Source organism: Planococcus citri, chromosome 5 (genome assembly GCF_950023065.1).
Source record: "Planococcus citri chromosome 5, ihPlaCitr1.1, whole genome shotgun sequence".
Taxonomy (NCBI): domain Eukaryota; kingdom Metazoa; phylum Arthropoda; class Insecta; order Hemiptera; family Pseudococcidae; genus Planococcus; species Planococcus citri.
In genome coordinates this window covers 31140369-31156622 of record NC_088681.1, presented here as the reverse complement: position 1 = coordinate 31156622, position 16254 = coordinate 31140369, and the positions used below count along the sequence as shown (strand labels likewise).

The following is a 16254-nucleotide window of genomic DNA, read 5'->3' as shown; positions in this document are numbered from 1 at the left end:
CGAAATGATAGTTGCGAAAGTTATTACATTGTAAACAACATGGCAAATTGATTATATTGCTAAATAAAGTAGCGAAATGGCTTTTTCGGCGTATGTTTGTTGTAAAGTTGTTGACTAAAAATGTAAACAGCTTGAATTTCTTTATAATAATAACGTAATTGTTTATTAAATCGAAACGCCCCGCGATATTATGTAAAATATATCAAATTCAAAGACCTACTAGATCAGCATTTCATTACGAATTTTCAGTTTTCGCTTTAACAGGCACAAATTACCAATGTATCGACGACCTATATCGTTTGAAAAGTGTTTGTATTTCGAGCTATGTAAGTTGCTATGTGGATTGTTTCAACGTGATTATGTTTTTAAACTGTGTACAAATTGTATTAGGCGACGTAATCGGTAAAAATGATTAATTTACGTGTTTTAAAATGCTAGGCTGACTCGACCGGCTTTTTAGTCTGAATTAATGCTTCGATACGATGTTGATAAAAAATGTAATTTTCAACATTGATTCGTTACTATGTTCCTGCTGTGGTGCTGCGGGTATGCTGATTACGCGACGATAAAGCATCAATCGTCGCTGCTAATTGAGGAAACGCGTTAATTTTTTTTTCGGCCATAATTGCGGCACCGAAAATTGGTGCAGTTTACTCGACGTATATACTCTTTATTGGCAACCATTTGGCCCATATTTAACGTTGAATTTTCGAGCCACCACGCGAGATAATAAATTGGTTTGGAAAAAAAATTTCGAGTCAGTGTTAACATCGCGACTGCTTTCTTTTCCCTCCTTTTTTTGTAATACCATCGTTGTACAAGCGTCTCCACGTTTCAATTCTTATGTAAGGTTCAAATACGATTCGAAGGTTATTCGTTGTTATCTTGTCTGTCCTTTTTTTTCTTCATTTAATATCATTGGTTCATATTTGCAACGCGGTGTCGTGATAACGTTACATACAAAAAAAAAAAAAGTTGTCTTCGCTGCTATTGCTATTGCTGTTGAATTACCCACTACAAATCGTTTAACCGAAAATAGTTTTGTGTTCGTAATCAAGTATGCGAATTATCTCATACATTTTTTTTTTTTTTTTTTTACTTTTTCTTCTACTCGATGGTTTACATACGTATGTGTGTGTGTATCTGTGTAGGTTATCGACGGGTTTTTTCATTAAATTATTTCTCTAATTTTCAAATTAACCTTGAACCGAGCTCTGTGTGTGAGTCTTCAAAGTCGACCTGACAGAATTCTTTGTAGAATTCGGTGCCGGACGTCATCGTCGATGGCATAACACCTTACCTATATTTTTGCAACAAAATTTTCTCCCGAGAAAGTCCTATCACCTATTGGAAAATCTCTCTGTACCGGTTGAATTTTCGAACAACGTCCCGCATCAAATATTTATCTCGTCGAGGAGGGAAAAAACTGGTAATATCTGCTACAATCGTCGGTGTGTCGAACTGGTTCTACTACAATAATAATTCAGCGCCACAACAGGTTGTGTAATGATTTTTCATCTCGGCGAATGTACCTTTTAGGAAGGAAAGCAGTATTTACACGATGTTAGAATGACACAGAAGGAGGAACTGCAGTTGTTGTCCTATTTTGAATTTCAATGTTTACGTACGAAATTGTTTCAGTAGGTGGGAAAGTTGAAGCTTGAGTTGACCTGCTGCTTTGGTGCAATACTCGTGCGAGTGTGTAGAGCACCTACCTGTGGCGAGTAGAAAACCAGAACTCATCTCCACTCCAACTTTATCGTTGCAAAAATAGTGTGTTTAGAGATGTAGACGAGTAATCGAATGTTAGTGGACCCATCCCTGGCTTCAAAATTGCTCTTACACGAAAAAAAAACTGTTTCAAAGGAAAAGGCCCATAAAGAGTCGTAGTGAGCGAACTTTTTTCCTGTGATTTTTCATCTCGAGAGATTATGGGCTATAGATTGATAAATAATGCCAAAATCTCGAATTTTTCGTCATGGAAAATCAATCTTTTGGGTCAAAGTAAGAGTCCTACGAGTACTAAAAAAATTGAAGCAATGAAATTGTTGAGCATAAAATCTCTCATGAACTACGTGTGATTCATTTTCTCTAGGAGGCATTGTATTGAAAAATTCGTCATTTTTTCAATATTTTCTGGCACTGGTGGATTTTTGAGAAGAACTATGGATCGTACTGAAACAAGTTTTACAATGAAAATGTTGGGCATAAAATCTCTCATGAACTACGTGCGGTTCATTTTCTCCAGGAGGCATTGTATTTTGAAATATTTTGAGATTTTCAGCTCAAATCAGTTGTTTGTGTTGAAAAATTCGTCATTTTTTCAATATTACTGACACTGGTGGATTTTTGAGAAGAACTAAGAATCGTACTACAGAAACAAGCTATCAGTTATTCGCTGACACTCGAGAGGGAGAGGACTTTCACCTACCTTCTTCCTGCTGTCTGAGTCTCGTCTTCGAAGGTATCAAAAGTTGAAAATTTTTTCTGATGAGAGTGAAATTTGAAGGATTTTTGAACCAAGTTTCTTAAGCAATGTTTATTTTGATGTGATAAAAAGTGTGAATTTTCTGTTTTTTTTCACCTAATTTTCAGAAGTAGGTAAAGCATGTGACTTTTTTGGAACTGGGCTCCCTTCCTAAGTGGTATTTTTGAAAGTTGGGGGGGGGGGGTTGGTGAGTGTATGTATTTTCGTTAGTACAATTTAGATTTTTGGAATTTGATTTTGAAAATCCAGTAGAAATTTCTTCTCATGAAATGAGATGTAAACATCTTGGTTTTACCCATTAAATTCAATAATGATATTTCAGCAGATCGTCAACACTTTCATGTATTTTTTTGCTCAAAATATAAATTTTTGAATTTTTCTCAGTAAGGTAAATCAAATAGGTAATTTTTTTCTCAAGGTAAGTAAGGATTCTACGAGAAAAATGCCAACCAAATTTAATTTTCAAATCCCCATCACAAAATTTTTTTTAAAAAATTGATTTTCGAGTAAAACTGAGAGGTATTATGAGAAAAGTGGTGAGAAACAAAATGGGAGAGGGGAGGGGGTGCAGTCTCTGTCCTTGAGATGGTGATGAGTTATTCTCTGAATGACATTCGAACGTACGATTTCAGGGTATCTAACAGGTAGTGAAAGTAGTGAAAAAATGAAAAAAATAAAATTCGTTCCTTTTTCTCGGATCTTTATTCCGTAGAAAAGAGCTCATTTGTCGACTTTTTTAGAGCTGGAGGAACTACACATTTTTGAGAGCTTTTGCCCTCGCTTCTTCGCTCGGGCTATTTGCTCTTTTTCCACATGAAAACCTTACTGTTCAAATTCAAGAAATACGTTGAAGTTTGAATCAGAGAAATGAACTCCTCCCTGCAAAAATTTTTTTTCTCTTCTCGAAACATGAATTTTTGAAAAACTTTGCCCTCGCTTCGCTCGGCTCGTTTGATTTTTTTCAACTTAAAAACGACATTCGCTTGCTTGAAAGAAATCTTAGGATTTTTGAAGACATTGAAAAAGCGAAAAATTCTAATGTAAAATTTTGCCTCCCCCGGCACCCTTTTTTTAAATAAAATCACTAGTGTTTAAAAAATGTCCTGCTAAAGTACTGATTTTTTAGACACATTGTCTTATAACATAGGTATGCAATGAGCTCATTTGTATTATTTTTTTAAAAAATAATTTTGATTGAAATTAAGAAATGCTTTGTATACAAATTTTCTCCCAATTTCAATTTTTTTGAAAAATTTGACTTCGTTAATATTTTTTTGTATATGGGGGGGGGGGGGTCGAGTGGATAGCATTCTTCTGAAATTTTGGTTTAAAAAGATAGTGAAAAAAATAGATACCATGGATTTGGTCACTCCAAAATTTTTGCTGTACCCTGAAAAAATCCTCTCCTCACCCTTTTTTCTATTTCCCAAGATCTGAATGAATCAGCCTGGTCTTAAATGTTTTACCAAGCCTAAAATCTAAAACATTGATCAAAAATTTGAAATTTTTTGAATTTTTTCTTCGATTTTTATCCGTTTATGTCTCTTTGAATTTTGAAGGGTGCCCATTTTGGCACGGAAGCAACTGAATTAATAAAATTCATAAAAATTTAAACAAATGAAAAATTTTCAAAATCTTGAAAACTGAGCTCAACCCGGTGGGGAGAAAGGGTCAAACGTTGACAAGAAAATTTGAAATTTTTCCTGCGTCTTATTGAGGTCTATTGGTCATGATTTGTAGCTGGGCTCCATCAAAATCCGAATAAAGCTGAAAAATTATCCTTTTTAGTGCATGTCACAGGATGAGATTCAATATGATCGATGATGAATGATGATCTCTACTGATCATTCCCCTGTGTGTAACATCTTCTCTCAAAGTTTTCATTTTGAAAATACCTGAGCTCACCGGAACTGTCCGTGAAGTGATAACACTGTATTACTCGAATTTCGAATGAGAGAATTTGTGGTATTGAAAACTAGAAATTACCATGCTATGTAAATTTATTGGTCAGAGTTACGTACCGGAAAACAAATCATGATAACTGATAAGGGATTCATTTTCAATTTTTTGATGTGGAGGTGAGTCAATTTATCTCCACAGATTCTAAATATAGTATGATATCATGTTATTGGTTTCAAAATTTACAGTACTCTTCGTATTCTACGATGCATCGAAAAATTCGCTCGTGTTACGTGCATCAAAATTGAATAATTTTCAGTTTCATTGGTCCTAATCTGAAGTTTTACTCATTGACGTCAATTTAATCAGGATGAGTGATTAGTGCTTAATGTGATCAGTTCGACTATTCGATTGTACATATTCTGTGGTGCATTCTTGAAAATCGAATAATATTCTAAATATTCCTCGATAGTAGGTACGTATTGCGAAATGAAACATCAATTTGATACCTGGCTGTTTCTGCAGTTGGCGATTAATGTCTCGACTCGAATACGTGGTTTTAATTGTTTTAGGGTTTCATAGCGCGCTGATAATGCGGTCGAATACGTAGAAATATGGTTACTAGGAAATTATTCGCCGAGGAAGCGATGATTTATCTGATCTCGAATGAAATTAGTCAGCGTTTATGTACTGCCGGCGATTAACGATAAATTTTATTCGTATGTGCGCGCGATAACGAATAATTTTTTTCCATATTCATCATATCTGATTGAGTTACGCTGACTGATGGCGTATTGTGTACGGTTAATTTGCTACGTACGCGTGTTTCGCTGCTTTTTTTATTTTAAAGATCATACGACGATACAAACTAGGTGTATAGATATGAATATGAATGTTGTATGCACCACGTTTATTTGAAGAAGGAAAAAAAAAACTCGTATTTTTCATGGCGTCAAAATTGGCCACTATTTGACGTGTGTATGTGCACGATTTTTTTTTCTCGTTTTCGTTCAGTTCTCAGTTACATTACAGTGGGCGTTAATTGTGCGAAGTATACAAAGATAATGAATGAAACGAAATGAATTGTTTTTGGCAAGTGTGCCGAAAACATTGTTAGGCGAGTTCGTTCGCCGGTATACACGACGATGAGAGTAGTGTAGTGTACCAAGTTGTATGTACCAACGCCTTGCACTTGAAAATGATGGCGATAAAGACACTCTCTGTGTTGAAGTGAGAAATGGGAACCATCAAGTAACAACGGTACGATTATATACCTACGACGATGTGACAATTGAAGGTGAATTTGATGGCTGAAGTTGAAAGAGCAACGAGCAGAACGACGAGTCATCTGAGATTGTTACAGGTGGGACTAGGTTTGTCGTACGAATACCACGATGTTTCGTGCGAGTAGTAGGTATACCTTTACCTACCTATACCTAGGTAAACGAGGTATTGTGCGAGTTTTATGGGTGTACGATGGGAATGGGAGTAGGTAATTCTGAAGGAAGGAGAAGTTGTGATTTTTTTGTATCGTTATTTTGGTCAGTCGAGTTACGATGGCGATTTGATGGATGGACTTTGTAGTTATTGGTCAACGAAAGAGAGGGGAGAGGTGAATCAAATTTTTTAGATATTCGAGTGGGGTATCGATTGTCGATTATTTTTCGCACTGGACTCGAATTTGAGGTTTGTATGGAACGTGGAACGAAAAAAAAATTCAAGTCGTGTGAGGAGGATTTTTTTCATTGAAAAATTAGAGTGATTCTTTCAATCGTACGTATCTAGCGATATGGAGGTTTTAGAGAAGACAGAAAGGGGGACCATTTTTTCAGCTCTAAAATTGAACTTTGTGATAAAGTGAATCTTAGTTGGATGAGGAGGTATTCTTTCAAAATTTTTAGAATGAGTATTTTCGTCGTTTTTGAACTTTTTTTCCTTCCTTAACACTTGAAAGTTGACTTAAACTTAAGTCCCGTAATCGTTGACATGGCGGCTGCTAGCCGCCATGTCTACAAGCACGGGGGATTTTTTTCAAAAAAAGTCATACCGGCGGCTGTCAGCCGCCATGTCAACGATTACGTGTTAAACTAGATATCGTGGTAAAGGCAGTCTTCGAGAATGTGAGGGAAGTTTCAACATTTTATTTTTAAATTATATGTATGAAATCTGTTTGCTTTGGGTACAGAACTATGTTCTTTGACTGTATTTGGTGCATGCATTGGGCGGGGCAGAGGGGTTAAATGTTCTCAAATTTTGAAGATGGGTACCTATGAGTACATATTTTGGCGATTTTTACAAATTTTGTCACCGCATTGACTTACCTTGGAATACGTGAAAAGCAAACTTCATATCAAAAAACTGCAGATTTTTTGCTTTTTTGGTACCTCCCTCACTCCCTCCATCCCCATAAACTGTTCTAAATATTTTTGGTTTGTTTTTTTTTCGAGTACGATCAGAGTGAAACGCATCTACTTTTTTTTAGGTCCCACACAAATGAGCACGTTTTTTGAAGTTTTTGCTTTTTTCCAAGTAGTATTTAATAATCAACTTTTTTCGCTTTCCGTTTTTAAAATTTGGAAAAATATTCCAATTTTGTATTTCAAGTTTTTTCAAAATTTAGGGGTGAGAAATCGAACTGTATTTGAGCAGGTAAATATTTTTTTCTTTATGATATTGTTAGAAGTGAAGTGTCATTGAAAATTTGTTTCGTAGGTGTATTTTCTCACTTTTTTGAATTTTGTGACGTGATTGAGTTCTGGGGGGGGGGGGAGATTCGAAGGGGAGATGCATTTTCATTTTAATGAAGTTTTTAAACCTATAAATCATCCGAAAAAATGTTTATTTTTAACGAAATAAAAAAATACTTCGTTGACAAATTTTCTTCCAATTTAGATTTTTTTGGAAATTTTCCTGTAAAAATCAATTTTTGTTGATTTTTGTGTGTGAGAGGGGGGGGGGGTAGAGAGCTTTCTGAAAATTTGGCTGAAAAAGGATAATGGAAAAAGTAGTGATTTTTTTTCAAAAAAAAATAAAAAATTGATAGGTAACGGCCCAGTTTTTTTTACCCTCTCTAGTTTTTTTTACCCCCCAAGAATTTTTTGAAAAATAAGCCACCAAAGTCATGAATTGATTCGAAAACCATCTTATCATGTTTTGTGCGTCTTTTGGAACACAGTGCCCTTGAAAAGCTGCATTTTCCATTCAATGTTCATGGTTCAGGAGACTTTGAAAAATGTGATGTGAGTTTTGGTCGATTTTCTTAACAAAATTTGAAGAAAGTGTGTTTTGATTTTAAGGATTGGGCGAGCTAATTTTTACCAAAATGAGTTCGCGAGTACATCGTTGAATTCTACACACTCTGGTCTATTAGATGAGCTAGTTATTTTTCATCAAATTTGTTTTATAAAAATTTTTAGAGGGGGTAAAAGAATAGGGAACGATTCGAGCCCAGTTTTCTATTTTTTTTACCGGGTAAAAAAATAGAAAATCCATATTAAATTTTTGTTCTCTAATTTTTTTACCCCCCCTCAATTTTCAGAATTTTTGCTCGTTGACGACTGTTTAAAGGCGTGATATAAATCTTATTCATTTTTAGGGAAGTATTTGAATGTACTGCTCTGAATTTTTGTAAATAATATTGTCCAAAAAACACTTGCTACAGTTGATTACATCAATGTAAACAATCAACGAAATAAAATGAATAAATGAATGATGCCCCTCTAATGTAGGTTTTCTATGAAAGCAAACAAAACAAAAATGGGTATCAAATTGAAGACCTTGAGTATAGCATTAACATGAAAACAGAAAATTGGAGCAGGAACTTTCACAGCAATTTTTCACCACCTATATCCGCAAAAAATTCCCAAAAAGTAGTTTCTTGTGAAAAACAATGTGTTCATCTGGTGGTCCAGGAATTTTAGAGTCCAAAAATACGTGTATTAAATTTTTTTGTTGAAAATTTGCACAAATATAATCTTTACAAATTCTCAATTTTATTCTCAATCATGTTTTCAAGCAATGAATACTCGTACACTAATGATAACGGAAATGGCACTTTTTGGCATTGGAGCTCGCGAAAATACACGAAATACGAATGTTTAAAATAGTGATTTTATTTAGACGAAAAGTATATCCTTACATTATAAAAGACATACGAGTCGTATGAGAAAAACTTAAAGACTAAAAGCTAAGATTGTTAAAAGAACTAAAAACTACTAAGAATTGAAACGTTTATGTGAAAAGGACAATGCGTAGGTAGGGGGTGGTTGGAGGGTAGTTCTCCGAAGGATCTATTGTTTGCTAGGAGCGTGGACGAGTGTATAGGTAGGTATAGGTATACGTGAATATGGAGGAAACAGGCATGATTAATTAATAATTTGTTAAGAAACGTTGAATCAGTGTTGTTAACATTGAAAACACAGAAAAAATTGGGGGGTAAAAAAAATAGTGAATGGGGGTAAATGAAATAGCGAACGGGGGTAAAAAAAATTGCGAACTCGTTTTTTTGCAAAAAATATTTTTTTTGGCGAACCTAATGAAAATAAACTTTTGGCAAACACTAAATTTTGTCAACGAATGTTTGCTGATTTCAATGCACTTTTCAGTTTTTTTCTAGCTTCATTAGGTAAAAAGAAATTTCAAGATATGTCCTTAGGGGGGTAAAAATATAGGGCCGTTACCCCTAGATACCATGAAATCTGAACATTTTGAAAAATTGTGAAAGTGAAAATGCATTGGCTTGATATAATTTGAACTTTCAAGTGAAATTATCGTGGGGGGGGGGTATGAAAACTTATTTGAAATTAACGACACGGTTTATTGTGATTATTTACGTAGATAGGGAGGAGAGAGGAGGGAGTGGAGTTGAGAAAGAAATGAAGGTACGAAAATTTAAGTTTCTTATGAAGATGCCAGTTTTGACAATTGATTAGGTACATATGAAGCATGTGTTTCCAAAACGCACTAAGTCCAAAAAAATATTGATAAGAAATTCATGATACTTAGTACAATTTGGAAACGTAGAAATGGCCCAAATTGGCTGATTTTTTGATATGTTATAGTCAAGACCCTTGGGCACTACATATCAAAAAATCAGCCATTTTGGGCCTCAACTTTATGCTAGATGGCCTTGCAATCTCAGAATCTTCAAAAATGGACTTAGTGCGTTTTGGAAACACATGCTTCATATAAAAACTTGGGCGGAGGAGGGAAGGCGAATCAGCCGGAATTTTCCATGAAAATTTCTGGTACTAATAAATACGAATGAACGTTTTCTACGTCGGTCTAATCAATTCAATCAAGGGTGAATATCATCTTGCAGTTTTCAATGACATTTCTCAGTTCGCGATAGTCTATAAAATTGATTGAAAATAGCCGTTGGAAATGAAAACAGAAGAAAAATATAATCCGAAGAATTCGAAAAAAGCGTACTAGAGTATCGCTACGCGTATTTTCGAATCGAAAACAAATGAGAAAACAACGACGAAGAACTCTGGGTGGGAGAAAAAAAGAGGAAAAACGAACAAAAACAAGTGCTAGCTGGAGGATGAAATGACTTGAGAACAACAATCAACAGCTCTCGTTAATAAACTCGGCATTAGAGAATATTTATAGAGAAATATAGTATAGTAGCGAGGTGCTTCTCGTAATAGGGTGAACGAGCGAGGAGCGAGCGAGCCGGCGACAAAAGACGAGGAAAACAGGAAGAAAATTTAACAACAAATGAACGAAAATGAAGAAGAATAACTGCTAGCGCGCCGAAGAAAAGGCGAAAAGCGAAGAAAAACTGGAATAAATAGAAAAACATCTTGCGCAGTTCGCAAGATCAACCGACTTTGCTCTAAATATACCCCAGTAATTTACCAACATTTATCTCAGTAATTATACCAGACATTACTTAAAAATTTACCAATTTATCAAAATGCGCGGAAGTACCCAAATTTACCGATTTAATGAATACGAAAAATCAAAAACATCGACAAAATAAAATAGTCAATCATAAGTAGCCATCATATTACACTTTTATGAAATTGATTTTCAAATAAAAATTAGCATACTTATGAAGACGTAACCGTCATATTACAAGTGGAATAATATATCAGGAAAATTGTTGACAAAAAACAAAATTATTACCAAAATTTACCAATTTACCGAAATTTAGCTATTTACCAAAATTTACCAATTTACCAAAATTTACCAATTTACCTATTTACCGAAATTTACCTATTTACTGAAACTTACCTATTTACTGAAATTTACCTATTTACCGAAATTTACCAATTTACCAATCAGTGTTGTGCGTAACGATATTTTTTTTCGTTACGTTATTTCGTTATGTTACAAAATTAGCATTTTTTTCGTTACGTTATTTTCGTTATTTCCGTTACGATTTTTTCGTTACAGAAACGTTTTTTCAACGTAGAATTGATGATATTTTCAAAGAAAAATGCATTTGTAACGAAAAATTGTAACAGAAATGGCTAAAATAACGGAACCAAAAGGTTTAAATACCAGTGTAACGAAAAAAATACCGTTACATTTTTTCGTTACAGATATAATCATGATACAATTACGTTTATTAAAAAGGGAATTTTTGAAAAAGTCAAGCTTGGAAGGTAAAAAATCTCATTTTTTGACTCAACTTGAGAATATTGTAACTAAAAAAATAACAAAAAAGGTAACAGAATTTTTTCGTTTTTCGTTACGTTACATCAAGAAAAATATCGTTACGTTACATTTCAGTTACACAACATCACATGATCAAAATAACGTTTTTGTTACAGTTCCGTTACCTGTAACGAAAAAAATTTCGTTATTTTCGTTTTTCATTACAGTTACTGTTACGGGATGCCAACACTGTTACCAATTTACCAAAATTTACCAATTTACCAAAATTTACTGATTTACCAAAATTTACCGATTTACCAAATTTTACCATTTTACCAAAATTTACCTATTTACCAAAATTTACCTATTTACCCAAATTTACATATTTACCAAAATTTACCAATTTACCTAAATTTACCAATTTACCTAAATTTACCGATTTACCAAAATTTAGAGGTTTTTAATGGCTTAATTTTTATCCAGAATTGAAATTTAGCTATTTACTGAAATTTACCAATTTACCAAAATTTATCAATTTACCAAAATTCACCAATTTACCAAAATTGACCAATTTACCAAAATTTACCGATTTACCAAAATTTACCGATTTACCAAAATTTACTAATTCACTAAAATTTACGAATTTATCAAAATTTATCAATTTACCAAAATTTACCATTTGACCAAAATTTACCAATTTACCAAAATTTACCAATTTACTAAAATTTACCAATTTACCAAAATTTACCAATTTACTAAAATTTACCAATTTACCAAAATTTACCGATTTACCAAAATTTACCGATTTACCAAAATTTACGAATTTACCAAAATTTACGAATTTACCCAAATTTATTAATTTACCAAAATTTACGACTTTACAAAAATTTACGAATTTACCAAAAATTACCCCAGCAATTTACTAACATTTACCTCAGTAATTTACCAGACATTACCCACTAATTTACCAATTTTCCATTTTACCAAAAATTACCCCAGCAATTTACCAACATTCACCTCAGTAATTTACGAGACATTTCCTCACTAATTTACCAATTTTTTACCGAATTTTAATTACCCCAGTAATTTACTGTCAAAGGTTTTTACCAATTTACCAAACTTTACCAATTTACCAAAAATTACCCAAGCAATTTACCAAAATTTTCGACCAACTTTAATTACGAGTAATTCACCAAAAATAACTAATCATTTTATTTACTAAAAATTACTATTAATTAACAAAAAAAAAAAAAATTATCAAAATTTACTGGCTATTTACCAAAAACTTGATGTTTTTTGTTAAAACAAAAATTACACTAGAAATTTTTGAAAAATTTTGATTTTTTATGGCAAAAAAATTTTGGACGGATAAAATTAACAAAAAAATTAACAAAAAAATCAACAAAAAATTTTCTCCTCTTGACTCGCGCGGGATTCGAACACCCGACCTTCGGCGTACCAATCTGCAACCTACACACCCTAACCACCCCATCTGTTTGTTGGGGGTAAGCCGTTTGCGAGATATAAGGGTTTACACAAATTTCTGCTTATCCATAACGTTGAAACACACTTAAACGTTCATATCTCGTAAACGGCTGAACCGATTTCGACCAAATTAAAAATTTCTCTAGTTCAGTATCAAAGCAATATTTTGCCATCATCAGTTTCGACTTAAAGTTCGGAGCTTTTGAGTTCAGCGTGACACAAATTTATACATAAATTGATATATAAATAAATAAATATATATATAAACTTATCTCGTTTTGCGCCATATGTCTTATCGTGATCAGCACACTTCAAAACGTCAAGAAAACCCACCCCCACCCAAATCCTCAACCATCATGACAAATACAATACCTTACTTTTCCGTTTCACGGCAAAGTCGGTAAAAGAAGTCGTAAAATAAAAGCTTTTTAATCCATTTAAAACGTTTTAACGGGCGCGTGAGACGCTGTAATCGGCTAATTTTTAACACCGTCGAATGGTTTTTATTGGTCGTTGTAGCGACGCGACGCGAGACGCTATGCGATGCAATGCGGAAGCTGCGATGATGATGGAAGAGGAGGAGGAGAAGGAGACGAGCACAGGGTGGAAAATCGACTCGATTAAAGGGGTACAGCAGCAGCAGCGAAACGAAAAGAATCGAGTCTACGCAGCTCAGCCATAGCAAAATACACTACTTAAGTGTGGAAAATTGTTCGCCTAATGGAGCTATCGCATCGCTGTAGAGAGTGCGATTGGAATGGAAAGGTGTAGTCGAGGGTGGTGTGGGGTGGTGTGTGTAATGAACGACGCGAAGCGGAGAATCGGCGACGATGATGACGACCTACAAAAAGAGTAAGACGAAAACGACGACAAAGGCTAATAGGGCGGACACCAACCACCTCGTAACCGGGTCGTAAGTACAGAAAGCAGACCCTATTGCCGGATAAAGTACCCAAATGTACGACTAAAACGAACGCGGAACAGAAGAAAAAAAAGCTAACGAAAAAGTGCAAACTGGAACTTGTTACAGTGCAAAGTGCCAGAAATGGAATATTAGGCGAGATGCGGAGATGCTGTAGTAAGTGTACGCCGCCGCCGCCGCCGCCGCCAGTATCATCGTTTGATAACTTCTCGATGGTTTTTGCTGACGTGTGTACGACCATAAAATCGCGTTATGGATTTTATTCTTCTTTCTGTCTTATGTTTTTTTTCCCATATAGATGTGAAATATTGCGAAGGGTCAACGCTATCCTTGATACACCTACGTGTAAAAGGGAGATGTCGTGTTGCGAACGAATTCAAGAAATGGCGTCAGTGTTACGGAGACGTAGATTGAACTCTTTGTGTATCATTATTATATCGAATATTGATGTACGTAGGACGTATGCGAGTTGTATAACAGTATGGCCAAGATGATGAGGGTTCCTGAGATGTAGTTCATTAAAAAGGGTGTTTGGTCATCGGTGTTTACTTCGGTTAGATGGGTGAAAACTGAAAACCTTCTATCGCTTTCTAAAGTTATCTTATTTGGCGTCGGGCTTTTCGAGCATTTAATTTTCAACCCAAGACATCGAGAACTGATTCCCGAATTTTTACCTTGAGATGTACCCCTATTGTGAATGATTGATGTACAAATTGCGCTGTTTCTGTTATTTTCGAAAATTTTCCAAAAATCGTGAAAATAAGTACATACTTTGATGATTCAAAGTTTTGCTATTAAGATCAACCCCTTCGCGATGAAGCCTGGGAAAACCCTAGTTTATTGATTAATTAACATTGTATTGTATTGCTGAGGTGATTTACATTCAACTAATCGAAGATGTTTTACTTTTGTTACAGGTGAGTTCCATTATTTCGTCATTACTCACTAGAATGAAAAAAATCTTGTACGAGTGCGTAACTGTAAGTTATTTTTATAGTTTACTTTCCCAAAACATGTATTCCAGCTTCTCTGAAGTTCGTATTGTCTTATATGCCCCTTCTCCTTTTTTTATCAATACATCTGCTGATAATGACAGCGTTTAGTTGTTACTTTGATCACTATTATCTGCATATCTATTACACAACTGTGTTCGTCGGCATGTTTGTTTTGTATCGTCGATGAAAACATGAGAAAAATTCCATGTTTTGAAGCACATTGTATGTACTAAAACATATGGAAACAATATGAACTTCAATCACCTAGCGGTATCATGGTGGGAGGAGGGTCGTGTGGGTCGTTGTTTTGAAATTTCACTTCTTTATGCTCCCACTCTCTTGGAAGTTTTCGGATTTCGTGGGAAAATAATTCCATGCCAAATTCTCGAAATGATCAGAAAAAAACACCTCTTGAAAAATTTTTAAACGTCATTGTTAAAGACTCGCTGATGACTAATGCTTTTTATTTGCGAGATTTTGGAAGAATACTTCAGCTCTTTTCAGGCAATTTGATCGTAGAATAATTTCAATTTCCCCCCCCCCCCCCCCCCGAAAAATCAGAATACTCTCAGGCGAATTTTTATTTAAAATTTTTAAGGTTTTGTGATGGAACTCTTGAACAACGTCCTTTTCAGTAAAACTCCTCATCTTAATTCTTCCAAATAATCGTAGGTACATATTGGAAAAAAAACCGGTTCATAAAGAAATGTTCGTCCCTTGAGCATGGCCTCCAAAACCTGAAGAAGCAAACAATACTTACCTAAAATGGAAACTATGTGATCATTTCTTAATAATTTTCAATTTTCGGCGTCAGAATCATTTTAAATTACCCCTTTTCAGAAGAAAAAACTCCGCCTGGTGATTTTTGAAAAATTCTCTTTTTTTCGTTCTTTTTTCAACTGAGGAGGCTCCATTAAGGAGGGCAACTTGTAACCGATTGATTCTGGATTTTTCCTTGAAAAGAGATGTCCCATTATAATATGTATTTTTCAGCTCTGCATCAAATTAAAATTGAAACAAAAATCTTTGGTCGTTGAAAAAAAAATGTTTCGATTGAGGAAAGAAATAGCCACGACTGTGTGTAAATGACCTTTCTGTCTGGACAAATAATGTGGAATGAGTCCCTTTGCATGGTTACATCTAAATCAGGTGACCTAACCTTGCATGTAAATATCGACTTACTTTTTAGTTATATGATGTTGCGAATGTAAAGAAAGATAGGATTATGGAGGAGAGGGCAAAGATACCTACGGTTTTATATTTTTTTACACTCATCTTGACGTTCGCAACACGCTGATTGAAAAATGAGGTGTCGAGACGAAAAAAGAGTTCAAGTTTGAAGGGTCGGATCGCATTGCGCTTTTCTTCCCTCCTCTTTTGTTTAATATGCACGCGAGCCCCTACTTTCTTCGTCCTCTCTGCATCTCGCTTCGTTGTTTGAAATTGAATTATCTTCACCTCTTATGAACGTGTCGATAATGAAAAAAGAAAGAAAAAATTTATCCTTTAATACCGACTCGACGAGCGAATACGACACCCTACACCTCGCATTTCCCTAGATTCATTTTCAAGTGTGTATACAGAGAGACATACATCTCGTCGTCACGACCCTCTTGATGATTAAAATGTTGAAGAAGGTAGAGATGGATATAGGTATACAATAAGAAACTACTCTACTCTCAGATATAACGACTACGGTATAAGTATCCAAGTGTAGGTAGAAATTTTGAAAACACTGGTTTCATTTTCATCATACCATACTATACCTACAGTGTGTACTATACGACTACGTCTCTTTGGCCGTCGACTTCAGTTCGTCATCGTCGTTTAGGAGAGGCATAGGTTAGAGAGTTTTGTAG

General features: G+C 34.7%; 1 protein-coding gene across 2 annotated transcripts in view; it reads left to right on the top strand.

The window, feature by feature from the left end:
• CtBP (C-terminal binding protein) overlaps positions 1-16254 on the top strand; it is an 87033-nt gene that overhangs the window by 671 nt on the left and 70108 nt on the right. The window lies entirely within an intron of this gene.